The following is a 20,172-nucleotide window of genomic DNA, read 5'->3' as shown; positions in this document are numbered from 1 at the left end:
AACTGGTCATAGTGGGTTAAACAGTGCCCCCTCCCCCACAGAAAAGGTCCACATCTACGTCCTACACTGAGGAATCTGCGAGTGTGAGTTCATTTAGGGAAAGGGTCTTTGTGGAGGTAATTAAGGATCTCAAGATGAGATCATCTTTTATTATTTGGGTGGGCCTTGAATCTAATGACAAGTAGCTTCTAAAGAAGAGACAGGGGGAGACAAGAGACAGCCCAGAGAACACCGTGTGAAGACAGAGGCCGAGGAAGCAGCCATGAGTCCAGGAACATGGAGCAACAGAAGCTGAGCAGACAACGAAGGGTTCTTTGAGAGCCTTCGGAGAGAGTACAGGCCTGCCGACACCTTGACTGCAGGTTTCTGGTCTACAGAGCTAAGATAATAAATTTATTTTGTTTTCAGCCACCATGTTTGTGGTAATTTGTCATAACAGCTCCAGAAAGTTGATACACTGGCTTATTTTTTGGCTTGAAAATGTGGTTTTGAGACAATTCTCAAAAAGAAAGGAATTTCAGAACTAATCTGAGTAGTGATATTTATCATTAGAATAAGTGTCTATTTTCCTCTAAAGTCTATTTAAAATAATTTATCCCCATCTGTATCCGTCGTGGTCCAACTAGGGAAATTGAAACCACTGTGGGTATTTATAGAGGGTAAATCTAATGCAGGAATTTGCTTCTCCACTGATGAGAGAAGCCAAAAGGAGACAGAGAGGCAACCAAGAGATTCTCAGCAGCAGGAGGCCCTGGCTGCCCCTAGGGAGGAGGTGATGGTCAGAGGTCAGGGTCACCAACAAGAAGCTGGAACCATGGTGGGCTTATGGAGTGGGAGATGCTGCCTGCAGTGGAGAGGGAGGGGACAAAGGCCTTGGCTTCTCCCTTCTTGTCCCCTTCCATCGTCCTCAGTCCCTCCCATTGCTGAGCTCAGTCAGCAGTTCCCTCACAGGGAAACCTAAGAAACCACCTCCAGGGGACAGAAGAGGGGAAAGCACAAGGAATGGACTGAGGACTTGGCTGCCCAGGACCTGGAGCCTGTCATGGGGACACATTGCAAGAAAAATGCTCTAGAAGGTCAGACGGCCATTCTACTTATTTCCTAGAAGATTTGGAGTCATTCCAAATCTTTTATTTTATTCCTCCCTCTGTGGCAGACAGGATAACGGTCGCCCAAAGATGCCCACAGGCTAATTTCTGGAAACTGTGAATATATTACCTTATTTGACAAATGTGACTTTCTAGACATAGTTAAGTTATCCTGGATTATCCGGGGTAATCATAGGGGGCCTTCTAAGCGGGAGGGAAGAGGGTCAGAGATTCGGAAGGAGATATGACAATGAAGGCAGAGGCTTTGCCGACGGAGGGAGTGGCCACGAGCCATGGAATGCAGGCAGCCTCCAGAAGCCGGAAAAGGCAGGGGAAGGATCCTCCGCTGAAGCCTCCAGCAGGGAATGGCACCCCACCCGCACCTCGACCTTAGCCCAGTGAGACTGATTTTACATTTCTGACCTCCAACTTTGCAACATACTCAATTTGTGCTGTTGGAAGCCACTAAGTTTGTGGTCATTTCTTACCGAAGCAATAAAAAACTTACTAGTTTTTTACCTTCTATTGCAAATAGCAAAATAAAACATCCAACGTTATTATACCTCCAGCTGACACGACGTGCAAATAGCACAAATGGGAGACTGCTCTTCCCTTCCCACTCATTTCTCAGTGGACCTCTCTGCCATGGAAGCTCTGGGAAAGTCGAAGGCCAAGCAAATGACGGTGGTGACTTCGTGCAATCCTGAGAGTTACAAGCCACACTGTTTGCAGTGAAAGATGTTACGGCTATCTTGTGTTAAAAGTTTGATTTGCATCTACAAATGGTATGCCGTCGAATGCTTCTAGTCAATAGGCAATCCCACTGCATTCTGACAGATGCCCCTTTTCGACCCTTTGGCATAATCGCTTTACTTTGGTGGGTGGTTAATATTACTTTGGTGGTATTTATTAAAGCTATAAAAGGTCACATGCTATTACTGGAGTGTCTTCATTAAATGAAACAGGCTTGATTCAGATAGATTAAGTGGGAAAGCATATTTAATAAAACAATAGCTCATGTGTTTGCAGGGGCTTTTAAATCTAATTAACGGCAGGGCTCATGGCATTGACATTCCTTTCTTCTTTCTCCATGCAAGGGGGCGGGTGGGGGGGAAGAAGAGAAAGACAAAGGCCAAAAATAAGGAGACAGATTCTTTTGAAAATAAGGGATAACGCTACAACCCAGCAATTGCACTACTAGGTATTTACCCAAAAGAAGTGATCCAAAGGGACACCTGCACCTCAATGTTTATAGCAGCAATGTCCACAATAGCCAAACCATGGAAAGAGTCTAGATGTCCATCGACGGGGGAATGGATAAAGAAGATGTGGTTCATACATGTAATGGAATATTACTCAGCCATCAAAAAATGAAATCTTACCATTTGCAATGACGTGGATGGAACTAGTGGATATTATGCTAAGCGAAATAAGTAAATCGGAGAAAGCCAATTATATGATTTCACTCCTATGTGGAACTTAAGAAACAAAAAAGAACATAGGGGAAGGGAGGGAAAAATAAAATAAGACAAATTCAGAGAGGGAGACAAACCGTAAGAGACTCCTAACTATAGGAAACAAACTGAGTGTTGCTGGAGGGGAGGGATGTGGGAGGATGGGGTAACTGGGTGACGGGTGTTAAGGAGGGCACGGGATGTGATAAGCTGGGTGTTATATGCAACTGATGAATCACTGACCTCTACCTCTGAAATCAATAATACACTATATGTTAATTAGCTGAATTTAAATAAAATTAAATTTAATTTAAAAAAAGAAAATAAGGGATAACAGACTAATAATAACAGTAGCAACAGCAATAATAATATATGATTTAACTCTCTAGAATCTATGCTATGAGGAGGACTGTACATACCCTTTTTGTTTGGTTCTCATGACGTCATGAAAGAAGTATGATTAGCCACATTTTGCAGCTGAAGTAGCTGAGTCTCGGTAGATCAATTTCATCCAGGTGGTAAGCACGTGAACTGGAACTCTGGAATCAAATTTTTTCAGTGCTATATTCGGGTTTTTGGGGTTTTTTTGTTTTTTGTTTTTCAGCTTGGCTTTCTATCATTTGGAAAGGGGAGAACAACTTCACTCAACAAAAATTTATCCATGGCATGCATTTGTTAAATATTTATCACATTCATGTATGAATAAATGAATGAAAATTTCCACCCAGCTACTGCACACCTCCAGGCAAGTTACCTGCTAATTCTACGCCTGAGCAATGTGATGCAAAGAGGCAGAACTGCTTCTGGTTTGGAAAAAAGTGAATGACTTGAGTTCATTCATTTGTTCATTCATTCATTTCCTCATTGAACAGACATCCTGGAGGATTTACCATAAGCCGGGTACTGTGCTCGTCAGCAGGAGTTAGGGGTTAGAAAGACATAGTTCCAGGGCACCTGGATGGCTCAGTCAGTTGAGGGTCCGACTCTTGATATGGGCTCAAGTCATGATCTCAGAGTTGTGACAGAGAGCCCCATGCCGGTCTCCGTGCTAAGCCAAGAGTCCGCTTGAGATTCTTTCCCCTTCTCTCTGCCCCTACCCCTGCTCGTATGCACACACACTCTTCATAGAGCCAGGAACCTCAGCCCACCCCGGTGACTGGGACAACGCCATAGACTCACAAAGCCTAGACCTGAATAGGACCTCGGAGAGCATCTTCAAGTGAAAGAGCATTCAGCTGACAAGTTGGGTTGTAGTTAAGGGTCAGATAGGCCTGGGTTCGATCCTGGATCTGCTGCTTACTAGCTAGACCTCACTTGCTGCCCTTATTCACTTGGGGAGATTAGTACATACCCTAGAGTGTTGAAATGAAGTTCAGAAATGACATAAAATGCTTAGACATAAGACGACATAAAGTGCTGGCTTAGGATCTGTCCATAGGAAGCACTCGGTCAAGGTTGAAATGAATGTCACTCTCTCTACCATGTTTTTGATTCACACGGACGGCCTCCTGCCTTTAGTGAATGTTTCTGTTTGTGCCTCATTTCTACTCGTCTGTATTGCAAGTGCTTTCAAGTTTGGTGAGACAAGGTGTGCATATAAAATGTTGGGACTGCATATTTTTCAAAACTCTTTAAAGTATAGGTTCTAATAAATAAATAAATAAAGTGCAGCTTCCAGATCGCAAACCTCCTGGTACCATGACTTGTTGGAGCCCCCCGTCACATCTTCCAGAGAACCTTCTCCAGGCTGCTGTGAACAGTCTATTCTCTACATGCCAGATCTTGTCCTTCCCCGGCTTTCCAGAGGCTTCCCATTGCACTTAAAATGAACATGAGTCGCCTACCGTGGCCTGGGAGGCCCCTGCTGGCTTCTCTGCCCATTTCCACGTTGATCCACCTGTGCTAGCCAACTCAACCTTCTTCCTGCTCCTTGAATACAGGAAGACCTTCTGCCTTCTCTCCCTTCCACATACATAGTAGGATCTTCCCAAACTCCCTCAACCCGCCCTGCCTTATTAAATGTCACCTCCTCAAAGACAGTGCTCTGTTCCTACTTTCCAAGCCTTTGTCCGCTTGCATTCCCTTCATGATACCGACCACCAGGCACTGACTTGTTTATCCTCTGTCTCCCACACTTGGATAAGTCCTGAGAACACTGCTGCTTTCACTTCTGCATTCCCATGGCCTAGAACAGAACCTGCCCCATAGCAGGTTTAGTAGACATAAATGTCTACTAAATAAATGAGCAAATCCTTCACAACAGTGTGGGGTTTTTTTTTCCATTCAAGGAAACCCACTTCAATAACAAATTATGAATATCTAATTTTTTATTGTGCATGCTTGAATTATAACTGTTTAACAACAACACCAAAAAAGCATTAGATGCTTACTGTTCTCCCGTCCCATAGACCTGTGGGCTGCACTGGACAGAGTAGCCAGAAGATAAGTGTTTATGCCCCACACCCCCAAAACACCAGCGAGGAAAACGTCCTTAAGCCCCGTGATTTCCCGTGAAAAGCCCAGACAGACCAAATGAAGAAGAACGCCAGTGCCAAGGAAATTAAATCTGCAGCCAGAAAAGGCAGGCTCTATAACTCTACAAAGAGGTGGCAGTACGTGGAACATACAACACGCACAAGGGTGTGGTTTAGAGGTCTTCAGATCTGCCCCCGTCTTTCTTGGGCACTTGAAGAAAGTGACTTGAAAGTAAAGTAGCCTGGGTAGCAAGTCTTAATGCTGATGGTTTGTTTTGGAAACAGATGCATTGGAACTTTGATCCAGAGGCTGATACGGAAGAATGGCATGAGGCGATGCAGATCTCAGTGTGCAAACTGGTTCTTGGGTGACGGAAACATCTTATTTTTATGTATAAAGCACAGATACACAGACAGATTTCACAGGGAGGGGAGGCAGTTAGGAAGAAAAATGTCTAAATATTACCCAGATATAATTCACCTAACAACCCCTGTGAGGTTGGGACTGTTTGACCACTTTGTAGACGGGGAAACTGATTCTCACATAGAGTAAGGGGAGCACTCAAGCTCTCCCAACTGTAAGCAGGGAGCAGGGACTGCAAGTTCCAAAGCGCCATATTGTTCCAGAAAAACGCATTTCTCATGAAACCCCTAGAAGGTGCTTAGGTTCACGCAGTGCTGTTGGAATACTCTGTTAACAGAGTAGTAAATAAAATTGGGAGCTGGGTATCTTTCCAACTTCCCACCAGGAAGCTTTCTGATGTCTCAAGGGTTCCAGAGCTCCTGCTTTGGGGACCTGTTTGTCAACACATCTGAGACCTCCCAATTATGTTGTTAGTGTTCCGTGTCTCCTTATGAGAACATGAGGTGGTGGGGCCTGGAGGAATTACATGGACATAACAAAGCACGAGGGGAGATCTAAAGGAAAACAAGAAAGAAATGCAAAATGTAAAACCATCAGGCCCTCTCAATGTAGATCTCTGGGCCTATAAAGACAGTGAGGCCAAGCTCTATCCCATATGGGCTGCGTGACCTGGGAAAGTTACTTAACCTCTCTGAGCCTCGGTTTCCCCATCCGGGAGAAGGGTGTGAGGACTAATGACATATTCTATGAGAATAGACCTCCCAGGCTCTGCTAGGGAAGAGGCTCATGTCTCCATGTCTGGCCTGCTATACCCTAAGATGAACAGTTTCCTTTTTCTGGGAGTCTTTCCATTTCATGCCGATGTTTGATATGTCCCAAATGATTCATCAAGTGGGCAGGATGAAGCTCACTGAGTCCTAGTGTAAGTTTTCAAATGGATCCATTTTCTGTGAGCATCATAAGGAGCCATCAGCAACCACAGAACTACTAGCTGGGCAAAGAGCAGATCAGGTGAATGGAAAAATCATGTAAAACCTCACATTATTTTCAATACTCTTGAATACTTTAAGAGCCCCTATTTATATGCAATTGACATAATAATTCCTAATTACTTTTCCTCACTCATTAGAGCACATCTCTTGAGAGTCTTTACTCAGCCTCCCTATTTTAAGGCTGGTTCTTTTCATTCCATGTACACGAATGTAGTTAATTTCCATTTTTCTGATGCACAGGAAGTAAACCCCCCCCCCCCACGTTACACTTCGCACTTTGGTGTCATCATTCTGCAGCCAAATGTGCCATTTTGTTGCCTTTCTTTCTTTGTCTGGTTGGTATGAGTCCTGCACTTAGGAGGCAGTGGGGACCGTTAGAAATGCCACCTGCCTTGGAGTCAGAAAGAAATAGGTGAATCCTAGCACTGTTGCTTCCTGGCTGGCTGAACTTGGGAATGCTGTTCAAGCTCTCAAAGTCTGTCTCCTTAACTGTGGGATGAATATGGTGACTCCTGACGTGTAAATTCATGAGATCTTGTTGGCCATGATAGTTAGCATTCTTCATAGCAGGTGGCAGAAAACTCAACTCAAATTGGCAAAAACAAAATAATATAATTTATTGGTTCATGGAACAATGAAAAAAAAATCCAGAAGTATGGAATGTCAGAGATTCAGCCAGCAATGTCAGTAAGGGACAACCCTCAGGTCCGCAGTGGGACAGAAAGGAGGCGGTGACCACTGGTCACATCTGCCTTCAAGACTGACGACCCACTGTGTGCCTGCACTCTGCAAATACCCAAGGAAAATGATTCTCTTGGTACTTAACTCAGTTATTGCAAAACTTTTAAGTGTGCTTTGTAAAATTTGGATACGTGAATCTACTTTCCACTGGAAATTTTATGAACTCTAAATACAGATAAAATATTGCTGATGAAAATTTAGTGCTATAAGGATAAACTATTTGAAGTATAAAATACACCACTGTATATATAAGTGTAAAGTTCATCACTGAATTCCAAAGGCTGAGAATGGAGAAAAATGAAAATATCTCGATAATTTTTATTTCGATTACATGATACAATGATAATATTTCAAACATCTTGATGTTAGGAATTAAACCGTGTCCCACAAAATTCTTACATTGAAGTCCTAGTCCTCAGTACTCAGAATGTAACTTTATTGGGAAATCGAGTCACTGCAAATGTAATTGTTACAACGAGGTCATACCGAAGTAGGGTGACCTTGTCGGGTGTCCTTATCAAAGGAGCAGCATGTGAAGAGAAAGAGATACATACAAAGGGAAGACAATGTGAAGACCCAAGAAGAATATCACCTGCAGGTCAAGGAATGCCAAAGATTGACAGCGAACCACCAGAAGCTAGGAGAGTAGCATGGACCAGACCCTGCCTTCCTAGACCCCGGAAGGAACTAACCCTGCGGATACCATGATTTCAGACTTCTCCCCTCCACAACTATCAGAAAAAACATTTCTGTTGTCTGAGCAACCCAGTTTGTGGTGCTTGGTTATAGCAGCCTTGAGGAACTAATGCAGTCGAGTTGAATAAATATATTATTAAGGTTAATTTCACCAGTTTTGTTCTTACTTTTTAAATATGTAGTTAATAAGAAGTTAAAATTACACACGTAGCTTGCATTATCTTTCTACTGGACAGCACTTTTCTGGGGGAAAAGTGCAGGTATTAAAAACACGAAGACAGGACCACTTGACCTACTTAAGGGAACTCAGGAAAAGCTTCCCTGAAGTGGTGTTTAGACTGAGGTCTGGACAATCTTTGGGGCTTCATTAAGTGAGTGAATGGTGAATGGGGTGTGGAAGGGCAGAGGGCTCCAAGGAGAGGGAATGGTTGGTGTAAACACTCAGGTAGATAAAAGCCTGACTCTGGCCTGAGCCCTCCCCAGTAACGACATGCCCCCAATTGCCAAAACACTTCTTTGGTGCATTCAGCTCCCATGGGGTAAATTCCTCCCTGCAATCCCACCCCAATCTGCTGAGAGGTTCCAGAGTGCAACACCATGGACATGGAATAGTAAAGAAGAATCAAAGAGAGTCAACAGTTGATGGGGAACATTGGGTGCAAATGAAAGTATGAGTAAATAATTCTAATAAACACAGATGAAAATAAACAGTTCAGGCACACGTGGAAGATGAGATGAGCCTGTTATCAAGTTTAATGATTTCAAGTTACTAAAATATGTCCCATCATCACTCAAACACAACAACTCCAGTGTACCCCCATGAGTCAGTGGTGGCTGTGACTTCCAGGTGTCTTTTCCATGACAGCCAATGGGACCTGTTGTATTAAATAATTGGAGATAACCATCCCAACCACCCCATAAGGATTTTACTGACTCGAACCTAAGCAAGACCCACCTAATCTAATCTCTATGCCCAGAAGAGGAACCCATCCTCCCCCCAAACAGAGGATGTGAACCCAACACTCCGAGCTGAGAATGTGGATGAGCTAGGAACTTTACTTGAGAAGGTAACAGAATGAAAGGAAGGGGAGAGAGAAGAGTCATGTATTGATTTCCAAGGTCAGTCTCGTGCCTTTAAATATATCTGATTTCTTGTGAAAGAATTTCCTCTATACTTTGAAAAATGAAAGTGTAGATGGTTAGCACTAGAAGAACATCTTTGAATCAATCTAATCCCCCTTCCATGCTCTGTTGAAAGGTTGAACTACTGAAAGTTCCTACAGCATCATTCATTCATTCATTCATTCATTCATTCAAATACCTATTTATGGAGCCCAGAGAGGTTCAGTGATTAAGGTCACAGAGTCAGATGGTGACACAGTCTATCTTTTTTGGCTGGAGCATCACTCCCCATGATGATAGCACAACAACTTTCACACTGTGTGACAGGAGCCTCCTCATCTTAGACCAGAGATCCAAGCAACTCCAGGAGTCTAGAGCATTTTTGGTCCTCCCTGACTTCTCTTTGAGGTTTTTCCTCTTCATTAGGGCCCATTCCAAGTGCTCCAATCCCAAAGCTGTGCGGGACACTCCCTCAGTCACACAACGGGGATGCTGGCATGGACATTGGTCCTTCCTTCCTTCTTTCATGTATTCATCCAATAAATATTTGAGAATCTATGATGTGTCAGAGACCGTGTGAGGCACTGGGACCAGGACAGTAAACCAAACATGATCATCTCTGCCCTTGGGCCCCAGAAACATACCGCCTCAATGCCATCCGCCCATTGCTCAGTCTTCAGTATTTACTATTCAGTGCCAGGAGCTTTTCTAAGGCCTTCCGGAGACAGCAGAGAACAAGACAGGCAAGGTCTCTGCCTGCATGGAGGTGACATTCTAGTGAGAAAAACAACATTAAACAAATAAACCAGCCAATGAATCTATACTATGGAAAGCAGTGGGAAGTGCTTAGGAAGGAAAAGCTGTGTGAACTGATGGAGGGTCATGGAGATTCCATTTTAGATGAGTGGAGGTGGGGAGGCTTGGCGAAGACAGGATATGGGAGAAAAGATGAGAATGAAGTGTGGGGTGATCCTCTGTTCAATGAAGATAGGTGATGGGCTGTTATTCCTCCCAAGGGCAGACGTGACAACGAAGGAGTCCTGTGTTGTCTTGGTCCCTGGCCTGCCTGCGGGGGGGGAGGGGCTTCTTAGAGAGGAGGAGGTCTTCTCAGCATCCCTCCGCCTGCTCCCCCACTGATGAAGTTGTGTGTGATGTTGCCCAGTGTCCTCTTTGGCTGGAGACAGAGCAGCTTGGGGACTGCGGAGAGCCAGCCGGAAGAGTCAAAGTCAGAGTAACAGAAGGGAGACTGACCACCACTCGAGATCACATTCCTCCTGCCTCTTGGAAGTCCTTCATCCGTTTAGCAGAGGGGAGCATCATTTCCCAGAGCTGCTTGATCAGAACCTAATTATCCCTGGAGCCATGAGTTTGAGCAGTGGGGTTCCTGTCACCTGGCATTGGGAAATGGGTCAGCAGCCAGGACAGAATGTGCTCCCTGCCATGTGGGCAGCATCACCAAGCACACACCGCAGGGCCACAACCCCGGTACACAGACACTGTCCCAACTGGACACACCTTATTAAAAAGGGAACCATGGACACTTGATCTCCTTGGGTGGAGAACGGCCATCTGGACCTACTACTTACTCTCCCCTCCACCAAACCCAGAGGGCAGCTCTTAGCCTGTGACCTTCTCAGCCTCAGCCCTGGACGCTGCCTCTTCTAGCTTGCTTTTGTCTGTCCAGTGCTGGACAGTTTACGCTGCTCCTACCTTCCTGCTCGATCTTCCTGAAAGCCCACAGCTTCATAAAGTCAACAGTTCTGGGGGCTGGGGGGGCTGGAGCTTCCATACAGAGACACGAAACCCAGAGGCGTCCTGCTGATTTCCAATGCCCAGCAATTGGTTCAGGGCAGAGCCAAGCCCCAGACTCTTCCTTCTGCTCAAAGTCACCTCCATCCTCTCTCTAGTTTGCCCTTTGCTGTCTCCTTCACTGGATTTGGTCTCTGTTACTGCTCCTTAAGAGGTGACTACAGTTCCTTCCTCAGCCAGTTCTTGCTCAAGCAAGGCCTCCCTGTTCCAGGGAGACTTTGGTACATTTGACTTGAACCTCTGGCCTGTGAAAGGCCATGCTCTGCCCATGATTGCCGCAAGTTCCCAGGGCTTGGGGTGCCAAGGTCCCTTTGCCTCGGGTCTCTGCTCTGAGCACAGAGTCTTTGTGTCATCCAGTGTGGGTGACATGAAAGCTTCTTCTGTTGGCTTTTACCAAACAAAAAACAAAAAACAAAAAAACACTCATCCTGAAGCTTGTGTGTTTTGGGTTGTTATTCCAAAGATCAGGGAGTTGTGAGGAAGGGCTCCTAGCTAGCAGGAGCTTCTTCATCTCTCAGTCTCCATCCTTCCTTCTCTCCCCTTATTTCTCTGGCCCGCTGTAACCCCCAGCAAAACATTCTGTTCCTCTCCTCCCACGAGGCATTTAACCAACCTTTGGAGTCTCATGCTCATACTATTTTTCCAAGCAGACCCATTGTTCTCCATGGCAAACCCCCAGGTGTCCACCTCCTTACACAGCAGTGATCTCTTCCCCATCTCTCCCAGACCCCTCCCTGACCCCGCTGTCTTCTCTGCATTTCGAAGCAAATTTCCACCTGGCCCCTGGGCACGTCCACCCGGATGTTCCAGTTCTAGACCCTCTGTTCTTCTCCCCCAGACCCTCCTCCTTCTTCACCCTCATCCTGTAGGGTGCCCTCCATGGCCAGCAGTGTCTCAAATTCAGCCACGCTAGGGACAGCGTAGGAGTGGGGATGGACCTTCAAGTCAGATGACCCGACTCTGAATCCTGAATCCACCACGGCCTCTGCAACTTTAGGCAAATTACGTAAGCTCTCTGAGCCTCAGACACTCCCCCTGTATGTTGGGGATCCTAATACCTCCTTGGTGGAGATGCATCAAATCTTAAGTTAGACAAACTTATATAAAGTGCCTGGTACAAACAGGCATTAGAAAAGTGCTAGCCCTTATTCTTGCCTTTGTTATGTATCAGTGGCTTTGCTCATTCTATTCCCTCCAGGCAGGATGTCCCTCTCTTTGTATCTGTCTGCTCAGATCCTACCCATTCTTCATGGCCCGGCTCCAGCAATCGGGCCCCGGGAAGCTGGTCCTGGGAAGCCTTGCAAATTAGGAGAAATCACTCCCTCCTCTGTGCATTTATGGCTCTCTGTGCTACTAAATCCTGTTCAGCGGTGAGCGTGTAAGAAGAAATCACTGCTCATGGTCTCTCGGGTCCAGAAAGACCCGAAAATCTTTGATAGCAATTTTTCTGGAATTCCTCAGTTTTTTTTTTAACTGATCAAGCCCAAAGGTCTCTCCTTCCAATAGCAATTGTAATATGATTTCTTTCATTCCTCCTGTTATTTATCTGTTGCTTAAGTGTCAGCTCTTTTTTTAAAAGATTTTATTTATTTATTTATTTGAGAGAGAGGGAGAGAGAGCTAGGGGGAGGGGCGGAGGGGGAGGGAGAGGGACAAGCAGACTCGGTGCTGAGCGTAGAGCCCAACATGGGCCTTGATCTCATGACCCCCGAGATCATGACCTGAGGAGAAATCAAGAGTTGGCCACTTAACTGATTTAGCCACCCAGGTGCCCCTAAGTACCAGCTCTTTGAGGGCAGGGCTTCAGTGTCAGCAAACTTTATAGCCTTAGTCCTTCACCCAGGCTTTGCCATATTCAAGTAGCTCAATAGATAGATGTTGAAAGTGCCCCATAGATGCTTATGGAATCAACTGATGATGTATAAAAGAATGGAATCTAATAAGCGGCAGATATCAGCTCCTGCTAGGCAGTAAATTTCTAGGAAGCAACCACTGCTAATATTCTCTTGCGTCCAGAAAGGCCAAGAGATCTTTTATAACAGCTTTGTACCACATCCCCCGTAGTTCCTGTCAACCATCGAACCCAAATGTCTCTTTTACTATTTTTAGCAGATCCCGAGAATCACAGCTCAGGTCTCTCCTTGGGAAAGGCCAGGAGTGTGCTTAGCTGTCTCCAGCGATCAGGTCCTTTGGGATCCTCCTCGGCTTGCAAGCCAGGTCACTCTTCTCTCTGGAAACTCCTGGATTTGACTGAGCAGGGCGGTGGCACAAGGGCTGGCCATTTCTGCCTCTGGGAACTGCTGTCAAAGGCTGGCTCTGTTTCGGAGCCCCCTGCCAGGGCTGGCTGACATCTGTGGGGTCTGAATCACAGTCTAATGGTTCTCCTACCCCAGCCTGTTTCCCATCTTTTCTTTTACAGGCGTTACCCCCCTCAAGCCCCCCCCCCCAAAAAAAAGCCTTTGCACTTTCTTTCTATTCCAGCTCAGCTTCTGCTTCGCAAAGATTCCAAATAGCACGCCACTGCAGACCAGTGTCCCAAGAGAGCTTGGATGGAGCCAGAAGGGAGAGTGACCTCATTTTCCAGGAGCCATGAACATTGACGGCACGTGAGGAAATACAGAATCCTGAGCTGAGCCAACAGCACCAATTTCAGCCTTCAGAAGCCTTTCCAGTGGCCTGCCCATATACCAGGAAGGACAATAAAAGTCCTTTGGTTTTTATGGGGAGATCCAGCTGTAATTACATTGTCCAGAATATTACAGTAAAATCGATCAGAAAGCACGCTATTTTTGGGGAAATTTTTCTGATTTCCCAAATGAGTCCAAAAACAAGACATTATTGATGATTCCTATTATTCCTCTCAGCGGAGATATAGATAAAAATAAGTAGTGCTGCCTTGGAGTGTCCTCCCCCTCCAGTGGAGAACCTGTGGGATGGGGAAGGGCGTGGAGGCTGGCTGGGGGTGCTTTATCCAACTGGCCGTGTTGTGGTCTGGAGGCTCCACGATTCACCCCGCTCTCCAAGGTGACCACGTCTGTTCCTCCCTCTGCTCTTGTCAGCCTTCAGCAACTCTCTCATGGCTCCTGGGGATTGTGGCCAAAGGTCAGGCGTCCTTGGCAGCGAGGGGACTTTTGTAGGGGGCCTTCATCTGCCCGTCGCTCTTTTGCCCTCAGCTAGTGCTTCCAGGGATATTTGGAGAGGTCCATCTTATAGGTCACGTCTATCATCTAGAAATCATCTAGACCCACCTCTTGAAGGCTTGAAGAATGGTCCTATTCAATATGGCTTTTGGACAATAGTCCATCACGAGAGAGAAGCTTTCATCGAAGGACACTTGGGTGGTTTCCGTATCTTGGCTATGGTGACTAGTATTACAATGGACATGGGTGTGCAGATATCTCTTTGAGATTCCGATTTCATTGCCTTTAGCTAAGTATCCCCTAGTGGGACGGCTGGGATCATATGGTAGTTCTGTTTGTAAGTGTTTGAGGAACATCCATACTGTTTTCCATAAGAGCTGTGCCAATTTACATTCCTACCAACAGTGGAAAAGGGGGGCGGGAAAGACGCCTTCAAATAACCTGGGCAAGATAGAGGAAGGAATGTCACTGTTTCTGCTTTCTAGACTCTTGTGGAAAGCACTGATATGTTTATTTCCAACTCATCCCTGACCCTGGCCCCAACGCCCCCCAGCAGGATTGTGATGGAGTGACACATGGACATTGGCTGCCTGATCTTGGGGAGGCCATTTACTTTGTCCAGGCCTTGGTTTCTCCATCTGAAAACATCTTCTGTTGCAGGGTTATCGGGAAGCTGCAGCTGAGATAATGAGGGTGAAAAGGCCTTGTTAACTTTGAAACCACCGCGTGAACATCAGACCTCATATGACACCTTTCAGAGCTACTTCAGTTCTCCTGCCAGGGAGGGTAAATATCCCAACAGGGACGCTTGAGATAGAAACCCTCCCTGGACTTTGTTTTTGGGCAAGCCTTTGTCTGACATGAATCAAATGGCCTACTGAGGACAAACTCGGGATTTACGACTGCCCTCCTCCTGAAATAACCACTCTTGAGTGTCAGCATTTGGGCCAGTGAACACACTCCTTTTCCCTTCCTTAAGTGATGGATCACCCACTCTCCCACTGAATTAGCAGTCTTCAGGAGCCACGTAAATTCTAAGCTCTGATGATCAAGAACAAGGAGGCATGAGGTTTGTTTAAGGGGGGGATATTTGTCCCAGCACACGGCTGGATCTGGTCTTGCCCTGGTGTAAGGGGAGTATGATGGGAGGGGACTGGGCTGGAGTTGCCACCCTCCCACCCCCTGGCGAAGCTTCTGAGATTCTGCCCAATTGTCCGGTGGCTGCTAATCCAAGTGCACAGGATGTCCACCTGGATTTGCTGCATGCACAGGGCAGGCCAATGGGAGCAGGAATCCACAACTGGATCATACTTGCCATGTCCATCATTGTATCCTCAGAGTCTAGCACAGTGCCTGGCCAGTGGGAGCCACAGAGGAAATATTCCTTGAACAATTAAACCGATCTTTCCAGTTTTCAGATAAATGCATGGATTCTCTTTCTTGGGGGCTATGGAAAGAAAGTGTTGGGGAAGAACCAAGACACTTCTGAGGTACTAGCAGGCTTTTTTTGACATAGAAATGTCTTATTTCTTTGGATACATTTTAAGCTTCTTGAGGAGAATCTATCTATATCCATAGACATATCTGTAGCCACAGTGATTTGTGGTCCTCAGTGAACAGGGAGAGACCAATTAGCTAAGTGCTTAATTAACTAACCTGTACTACTTAGAAGAATTTTCACATTCTTCAAGTGATTTCATGATTCGAGCAACCCAGGGTGATGGGCATTGTCCTCTCCCATTTACAGAGAGGAAATCAAGGCTCCGTGAAGGTGACCTGACCAGGTCTCTTTGGTGGTAAATGGTGAAGCTGGGATTCAAACCAGGCCCTCCAACAACACATTCTGTGATGCCTCCCACTGCCTCAGCGCTTCTTAGCACCAGATTCTGAAGAGTGCGGGAAAGGGCAGCATGGGGAAGGCTCTGAAGGCAAGTTCTGGACGCTTTTCTTCAGGACAACTCTTCCTGGAAGACATGGGTGGGGTCAAGAGGAGGCCCATAGCTAGGCCTGGAGGTAGCAGGGGAAGTCTTAGTCTGTTTTCTGATTTCAGGGACTCTGTCTGAAATGTCCCCCTTGATGTTTAGCTTATGCCTGAGAGCTATGCTCAATCACGAAGGTCCTTGGGATTGACAGTCCAATGAATAAACAGCCACTGGGATTAAATGTGGACGCATTTCAGATATTTCCTTCAGTACACACTTTGATGTGGGCTGGGGTCAGTTGAGCAGAGAGGCGTGAGACCACAGAATAACTCAGATGCTATAGGATGGAAAAATGATAAGCCCCAAGTATCTTTAATTTAGTCTTGATTAAAATTAAGTTGAGATGAGAAGCCATAGGCTTCAATAGCAGAAATCTGGAAGAGATATATATCCTCTGAGAGTACAGAGCATTGAATTAACCATTGCTTATGGATAACAGAAGAGCTTAGAGGATATTTACAGACCCATTATTAAACATTTTAGTTACATCTGTACTCATTTGGAAACACGTCTTCTTAAAGTAGAATTTCTGTCTAAGTCTGTTTGTTAAGAAGAGCAAAGAAATTTCCCATAAAATTATCATATTGGCATATACATTTGAGATTGTGGAAGACTGTCACACAGAAAACTGTCCTTGTCTTAAGGGATAGACTTCATTTACAGACCCACTGTCTGTGACTCACAGATGTACTTCTAATCAACTCAACCCAACTCAAAGATGGGCACACGTTCTTGGAACTAGAAATGGAGCTTATAAGTCTGGCTTGTAAATATAAATAAAGAGATGTACTAGTCAGCAGTCTCCAGAGAAACAGAACCAATAAGATACATATGAGAAGATTTATTATAGAAATTGGCTGACGCAGTTTTGGAGGCTGAGAAGTCCCATGATGTGCTGTCTGCAAGCCGGAGACCCAGGAAAACTGTTATTCAGCTTTGTCTGAACGGAGTGGGGGATGGGCAGTGGGAGAGGGATGCGGGCACACTGGTGTAAGTCCCGTTGAGTCCACAAGCCTGAGAAATAGGAGAGCCAATGCCCGAATTCCCCCTTCCTCCACCTTTTTGTTTTATTCAGGCCCTCAGTGGATTGGATGAAACCCGCCCACACTGGTGAGGGTGATCTTTATTCATTCAACCAATTCACATGCTCATCTCTTCCTGAAACACCTTTGGGTAGACATACCCAGAAATAATATTTTACCAGTTATCTGGGCATCTTATGGCCCAGTCAAGTTAGCACATAAAGTTAGCCTTACAAGTGACTCTTATAAAATAGAGCGACTTGGAAAATAAAGTTACTCGAACTGGTCAACTTTAAAAAAAAAAAAAAGCGCAACATTTCAGAAGTAGTAGAAGAAAACAGATGATGAAAATGAGAGCATATAGTAATGAGGGAGAAAACAAAGACAGAGTAGAGAGAATCAACATAAGCGTAACTTGATTCCTGGAGAAAACTAATAAAATAGACAAAACTTCGTCAGTATTGCTCAAAAAGAAAAATGAACCCGGACAATGCAAAAATTAAAAATTTTCCTTGAAAAGGGAAAGAAAAAGGACATTACAAAGTTGGGGAATGAAGGCAAAGAGAATTGAGGGACACAGCTGTGGACATGGAGTTTTACCTGCTTCCTAGTTTCATCTTAGCATGACTGCATGTGGCCTGATGTCTGAACGGACTAGTTAAGATTCGTTTGGTTGCAACAGAGCAAAACCCATACCTTGACTAATGAAGCAAATAAGGGAATTTATGGTCCCACATCACTGCAAAGTTGAATGGGATGGCTTGATCAGATGCCCAAACAATGCCATCGAGATGTCCCCCCAGGTGGATGTCTTTCTCGGGATATGCAGTTTCTCAGGCTTGTGACCACAACTCCTAGGCCAGTGGGAAAGCAAGACTGCTTCTTGACATTTCAAGCAAAAGCCCTGACAAGGGATTTTGTTAGCCTTGATTGCTCCAGCTGGATGATGTGTTCTACCCTGAGCCAGTCACTGAGGCTGGGAGAATGGAATGTTCTGGAAAGCTCTAGTCTTGACATGAGCAACAGGAGATGGAAGTATTGATCAAATAAGTCACATGGATTGAATGTTGAGAAGGAGTCATTCCCTCCAAAGCAAAATCGTGACCTACTGTCATGAGAAGAAGCAGCTGATCCTGGGTGAGAAATATTCCACACTGGTGTTGGGGCGGAGGTGCAAGAGTCACCAGAAACCATGGGCAGCGTCCTGAGGGTCTTTCTGCTGATTGAGGAAACCATATGAGATATCCATAGGCAGCCCTTTGAGAACATGACTGAATTCAAGAGGCCAGTCGGGGCAAATTTGGAGTGAATTCCAGACTTGTAACACTCACTGAGTTTATGAAGAGGGGAAATGGCCGAAGGCAGAAATGGCATCCACATTTGATGAGCAGCCAACCACAAGAGTGGCATATTGGGGGTGATGTGGTCAAAGAGGGATTGGCACACTCTTTGATAAAAAAAAAAAAGTGAATGAGACTTTTTAAAATTTTTACTCCAGGGACTCCAATTTATAGCCATTCAAACCAAGTGCTTTTGAGGTTTGGATGAATAATTTTTCTTCCGTTGTTACAGCAAGCCTCCAAGCCAGGAGTGTTTGACATTAGGGAAGCCTTTCCAAAACTTACAGTTCTGGGGAGAAGACCAGCTGGGGGTGGGGGTGGAGCTTGGTTGGAAATAGGGAAAGGGGATTAGAAGCATGATGAGGTCTCCGAGATTCTTACAAGATTTACAGTTCGGCTTAGGATCTGAAGATTATTTTTGGTCTAAAAATAGATCCCCACACCGCAATATTCTTAGAGTCACGCTCTTCTGTAAGATTTCTGGTGCTCCTTTGCTGATTGCACCTGAGAGAGATTTTTCTCTTGAACGTCTGTATGTCCAAAATATCATTCATTCACTCATTCATTCCTTCAACCAACCAACATGACGTTGAGGACTTACTGGGGTAGAATCAATGTTTCATCCAGGGTATGAAGATTTCCCATCCACCGCCCCCCTATCATTTCCTTGCTATCCCCACTGGTCAGTTAGCTGCCAACTCAGCCGCACGTGGGTGTCTCCTGGACATTTCAGAGGCAACATCTCCAATACTAAGCTGTTTATATCGTTCTCCCAGCCAAACTCGCTCTTCTCGGCTTTCCCATCTCAAGAAATGGTGCTTCCATCCCCCACTGGCTCCAGTGAAACCCTGGGAGGCATTCTTGACATTTCTTCGCCTTCACGCCTAAGTCCAACCCAGCACCTAGGGGGCTCTCAATCAATATTGACCGAAGGAACTGACAGGTGGTTGAATGAGAAGGGGGATGAACGAACAGTGCTTTGAGCAGCCCACCCCTGCCATTCCAGCCCCTGCAGGAACGCCTGCTCGTGTCATGGAGACACAGCTGGAGTAAGCGTACGTCTGAATGAGCATTTTTACATTTTGAAAAACTCTTGCTGTTTCCTGGAAACAGATTGTGTCTCTCTGATTGTCCATTAAGTTTTTTTTTTTTTTAACTGCTGAAGATCCTGGAACCAAACCAAAGTAATCTGCATGTCCATTTTTATATCTTAATTTATAGACTGCCCCTTATAATTTACAAGCTTTCACTTGGTGTCTCTAACAGAGCCGAAACAAATTTCAACCCAGCCAGTTCTGCTACCCTACCTGAGTCTTCCCTCTGTGCTCTTCCCCTCAGGAACTTTCTAGTTTTTCAGGTTAGGGAGAGTAAGGACAATAATAATGATGATACGTCACATTCACTTAGGGTGGGGGGAAAGAGAGAGGAAGGTCTGATTACCCCTCCATTTTACAGATGAAAAGATAGAGGTTGGAGATGGGACCGATGGGACCAAAGCCTTGCTTACGAAGAGTGAAGCTGGGCCTAGAATCTGAATTTCTGGAATTCCTCATGCCAAGGGTCTTTCCAGGACACTAGGTGAGGGTCTTTCCACCTCGGTACCAGTAATATTTTGGTCTGGATCATTCTTTGCTGTGCGTTGAGGGATGTTTAATAGTATCTCTGGCCGGTAGCAGCCACCCCACTGTGAAAACCCAAAATGTCTCCAGACATGGCCAAGTGTCACCGCTGATTGAGAACCACGGTGCTAGACTGTGTCCTTGCCCTTGATTAAAATGGAGGCACAAAAGTCAGGAAAATTCATTTCCTTTTAGAGCCCCTCTTGGCCTCCATCTCTCTCCTCCAATCCCAGGGTTTTGCTGGGAATTGCCCTGCCTGCAAGATCACATAGACCCCTGGACAAATACCCAGTCCCTCCTGTGTGGCATTGGGTGCTGTGCATTCCTGGT

Source organism: Callorhinus ursinus, unplaced genomic scaffold (genome assembly GCF_003265705.2).
Source record: "Callorhinus ursinus isolate GAN/ISIS: 27379988/994484 unplaced genomic scaffold, GSC_fseal_2.0 scaffold4, whole genome shotgun sequence".
In the NCBI taxonomy this organism is placed as follows: domain Eukaryota; kingdom Metazoa; phylum Chordata; class Mammalia; order Carnivora; family Otariidae; genus Callorhinus; species Callorhinus ursinus.
The sequence above is the reverse complement of the archived record's forward strand: the minus strand, read 5'-3'. Positions refer to the sequence as shown.